This window comes from Charadrius vociferus, unplaced genomic scaffold (genome assembly GCF_000708025.1).
Source record: "Charadrius vociferus isolate BGI_N301 unplaced genomic scaffold, ASM70802v2 scaffold141, whole genome shotgun sequence".
Classification (NCBI taxonomy): Eukaryota; Metazoa; Chordata; class Aves; order Charadriiformes; family Charadriidae; genus Charadrius; species Charadrius vociferus.
In genome coordinates this window covers 2,157,830-2,163,146 of record NW_009647743.1, presented here as the reverse complement: position 1 = coordinate 2,163,146, position 5,317 = coordinate 2,157,830, and positions in this window count along the sequence as shown.

The window sequence follows — 5,317 nt, the reverse complement described above, 5'->3', positions numbered from 1 at the left end:
GAGCGTGAAGGTCACTTGTTATTTTATGTGATATTAATGAGAGCAGTTCTGGGACATTGCATCAAATTCCATGTCCAAGTTTTAAAAGGACAGTAAAGCATTAGGAAAGGTACTGAACAAAGCCACTAAACCATGATCTGAGAGTTAGAGAATTTTTCTTACAGAGGAGGCTGTAAGACCTCAATATGTTTCGTTTATCAAAAGGAAAATTGAAAAACAACATGACTGAAGTGTATAAATACCTCAAAGGGGAAGAAAATGCTGGACGTTTATGAGAAGAAGAAAGGCAGAACAAAAATCAATGAGACAGACAAATCAAATGGGAATTTAGGCACACAGTTTCAATAATAAAGGTAACTTTATTATTGAAAGAAGATCAAACCGTAGCAGCCAAGACAATACAGCTTCTGGAATAAAGAGTTTAGAAAATATAAGGTATAGTGTTTCATAAATGAGTAGCCTGCTGAAAAGGAATGCCCTATGATATACAGAAAAGCAGGCTAAATTCAGTGTAGACATTAGAAGCTTTGTGCAGAAACGTTCAGATTGCCAAAAGAGACATTACAGACTTGGAGAGGTTAAGGAAGGGAAGCAATGAGAGTAGTTCAAAATGCAAAAAGGTGTCTTCTCGGGGTCCTTCTCTGCTGGGGCTGGCTTCCAGGCTTGGAGGTGCCTGTACTGCAACCTGTAGTCTGGGTCGCAGGTTACAGGTGGAAATGTTGGCCCATTTTGCTCAGTACTTTTCACAGTGGGGTATTTGAGTTGCCCAGTAGTTGTGTGAGCATCGGCTCCCTGCACAGTATGGAATTAAGCTCCAGAATGGAAACTGCTCTTGAGCTGCCCATAAACCACAGGCAGCTTAAAAGTCAGATTGACCACTTCGAGGAAAAAATGAACTAATATTCCACCTATGACATGCACATTCCATTTCATAGGAAGAAATTTTAAGCTAAATGATAACATTGTCATGAAAGCAAAAGGATATGAAGAGGCCAGGGATAAATTTAGACCAGAAATTAAAAGGCTTAAAACCAATGCAACAATTTGGTTCAAGAATAGCTTAGAACTTTGAGTAGAGAGAGAAAAGCTCTGTGTGTTTCAGGATGGAGCTGGATATTAGGATGTTGTGACATATATAACTGTGATTGCAGGTGATGGGACTCAGTTCTTTTCTAACACCTCACCTAAGGATATGTTTGCATTATTATTGATTCTGTTATGTGCTTAGAGTAATTACTACTACAGAACTCTGAAAAAAATATGTAGTTAACATAGGTCTGCAGCCAGAGCACCAGCACGTACAGAATTTAAATGGGAGATCTCATCTAGCAGCTGGCAATTTAGCTAGCAAGAGAAAGCATGTGTCATGAATCCGTGCTTCTGAAATATCTATTTAAAGGAGGCATGTTTGGCAGAGAAAACCTCACTCTCTTCCCTTCCTCCAAAAGAAAATGATTGAAAAAAACTCTTCAAAGAGAATTTCACAATCTTCACAACTGTTTCCTTCTCTAAATCATGTAAAGCTACAAAAATCAGAGTGCTTTCCATTTTTTTTTTTTATTGAGAACCGTTGGATTCCTACTCACAAGCTGTCTCTTTTCTATCTGCCCAAACTTCTGCACATTTTTACCAAAGCACAAATAAAGGAAAGGAACTTTACAAGTGAAAGTGCTTTATATATGCTTTATTTTAAAAGGTATATTTTCAAAAGTAATTTCAAACATACTGCCTTTGAGACTTCTGTATCATTTGTGTGCTACAGAAATGACTGTTTTTCACCAGTTTTTCCTCTCTCTTAAACTGTTCATCTTCAAGGTGGGTTCTTAACAATCATTTTCAGTGTGTTGTTTCAGCCCTAACGTGTTTATTTGAAACTATTGAAGAAAAGAAGTAATGGGTTACTGTCAACATTTGTATAAGAAAGATTGTAGCCCTGCAGAAGAGCTTAATAAGAATAGTATAGACAAAAGGTGAAGGAAGAAATGGCATCTTACTCCATCTGCTGACTCTTCCCAGTTTGTTGCTGCTATGGGTGGGTGACAGAGATGCAGAGCGAGCATGGTGTGCTGCCATGACACCTTCCACTGGAAACTTCCAGGAGAGAAATTTCCAAGTCCAAGTTACAGCAGTCCCCTAATTTATCCAAGTTATTCTGAGATCAGTCTCCAGAGTCTCATTAACTTTCTTTTTAATACGATTGATATAAATTACCTTTGAATTAGATGGTATGTTTGTTTTCTTCCATCCATGCTTAAACTACCTATGTATTTTATCCTGAAAAACTTATATTAACACCAAGATACTGTCATATTTGGCTCGCTGATTTTGCTCATCTGATCATAAATGATTTCCTTCATCTCAAACACATTCCATCCTAGCCATTCTGAGAGGCAGAAGTTTTGTATTTCATCTTACAATGCATACTAGAGAGCCGTGACATGATGCTTTGCATGCATTATGATGGTCCAATAGCTCTTTCATTTCATTACTTATTCTCTGAGACAGCAAGTGTGGCCAAACCCCTGGAGCAATCGGATCTTGTGTTTGTGGTCCATTCTCTCCAGCTGATGTCTGAATGTTTTTAATGCACTTTACATCAAAAAGCTTTGCAGAGAAGCTCAAGGAAATTAATTACACACTCATAAGGAAATCAAAACCTGCAGCCAGCCAATATGCGCTCAGTTGCATCTCACAAACAGCAATACACAAAAGTATTTCAGTAAATTAATCTGAATTGGTACTGAATCACTGGTTCACCAATAATGGTTAGGTGAATTAATCTTCTAACTACTTCTCTTGATTACGAAACCGTAAGTAACGGTGATAGAATTCATAAATTTTAAAACAAAAATTATTCAGTGTAACCATGTAATTGACAAGGGCTGCAAAAATGAAATGATCCTCAAATTGACGGTGTCTGATCACCTGAGAGTGCCTTGATAATTGCATTTTGAAAACTGGCAGCAAGATTTTGTGCTATGAAGACAGTCTTTAAACCCTCTTCTGTGCAATATAGATCTCTTCATAAAAGGTTTTTGGTAGGATTACTGGCAAAAGCAAACATGTTTGAAGAGATTGGAAGCATAGGACTGTTTTTTGTTTTTTTTTTTGTAAAGGGAGTGTCTCTAATTATCTGATCTACTAATTAAAGTAGATGAAGAACTAACAAGACCAGAATTTATAGTATATAGAATTTGCACATATTATTCCAAGAGTGAACATAAACTTGGTCAAAATGCCCTCTTGACAGAAGAATGTTCTAGAATGTGACAGCTTAAAATAAAAACCAACAAATGTTAACAAGAGTGACCACTGGAGACCTCAAGCCCATCCAAATGAAAGTGTTTTCCTTGTTTGTAGAAAAATAGTAAATCTTTCTCTTTCAGAAAGTTAAAAACTATTTTAAATATAAGAAAAATACATCAATGTAAAGCATAAACAATATTAATTTGTTTGATTTTTGTGGATAAAACTAAAGTTTTTCCATTTTTTTTCAGTTTGTCATTAAAATTAATTTGTTCAGTCAAGTAGCGTGACACAGATGTTCTTTTGAGATGTGATGTGTTTAAACTGGCTACCTGAGACAAGCTGTGTCAGAAAAGAAATTAAATTTTCTGTGTTTTTTTTCAATAAACACTTTGAACTTTTGAAAGCCTTACAGGCAAGGCAAATGTGGAATGGGAGCTCAGAAGGGGGGATAAATATATTTAAAGCAAATATTTTTCAGTATCGCAATAAAATTTTATAGCAATCTCTTCACTCTACTGAAAATTAAAATCCTTCACGGAAAACAGAAGACAAATAAACTTCTCATGTTGGAGGCTATTCATCAGTAATATCAATTCAGGAAAAGCCAGGGGCATTCTGGGAAGCCCGGAGCTGTGTCAGAGGGTCAAAGTGGCATGGATCCCGTCCTGAAAGTGACCTACAGCACTGGCTCTCACTGCTGTCCCGTTCAAGCTCACACAGAAAGAGTTTCTTCTGAGGAGCAAAACAAGACTCAAAATTCAGCTCCTTCTCCAAATCATCTTTAGGAAGACAATCTCTTTATGTTATCTACATTGTGAACCCAGGGTAACTGAACTCCTAGTTTACATGCCTGATTTAGTTATTTCTTCTACAGTTCACGGTTAACGCAATGAGATAATTTCCTTCCAACTCCTTTCTATCCCAGCACAAAAAGAATACTACCTGAGCTTCATTGGTGAATAAACTAATTTCATTCTGAGGAACTAAAAAAAAAAAAACAAAAAAAGAAAAGAGCTTCCAATGGTGAAAGAGAGAGTGGAGAAGGGGGACGTGTACTAAACCAAAAGACAGCAAATGAAGGAGAAATAATAAAGTTTGCAATGCCTCAAAAAAAGATTGAAATTCTAAATGTTTGTCCTATTATTTCTGTTAGAACTGACAACAATGTGTTCTTTGCTAATTAAAGATGAAATTTCTTTTATTTGCTGTAGGTGATGAAGTTGTCGGTTCCTAATGCAATACAAATGCAGATTTCCATAACCTGCAATGTTTTGGATAATAGTAATTTTGTCAGATCAGAGAGAAGCAGAGAGATCTTAACTCACACTTGCCAGAGAAGACTGTCACTTCAACTACCAGAAGCAGAAGCATTGTATCACCAAGATTTTGAAGAGGAACTTTCTAAGAAAAATCATCAGGAAAGTTTTAAATATTTTCTGTGACAGGTTAGATTTTCTACTGTTTTTTCACTGTTTTAGTTTTTTTCTAGTTGCCCTTTTATACTGTTATTTTGAATAAGTTCAAATGATCAGATTGATTGTTCGATATAACGCTGCAGAGACAAGGAGAGTTACATCAGGACACATTTTCAGCCAAAGTCACAATTTTTATGTGCAACAAACAAATTTCCATTTTAGGATCATTAATTATCCATTCTTTATTATTTTAGTGGTTAGAAGAAAACTACGTGAAAAATATATGGGATTGCATTTCAATGCAACTGTTGAAAAAGTTCTTTCAGATTTGAAAAAAAGATATCATTTTTCTGTTTCAGTGACTGAAGTAACATTGTATTTTAGTGCTCTTTGGAGGTGAGGCAATGGTTACAAACATTTTGTTATGATGTTCCTGGTACCTTTATGGTATTTTCCCCTTTATTAATACAGTTGAGCATTTCTGCAGCCCTACAGTCTTCCTCCAGTCCTATTTGTCATGGAAGTAAAAAGGTATAATATTTATAACTTATTTACTTTTTGTGCTATAGTTTAAGAAAGCTTTGGATTGCTGTGGATTGCTTCAACTTTTCTTAACAGAGAAAAAAAAAAGAGAATAATGGGGTTTTAAGTCT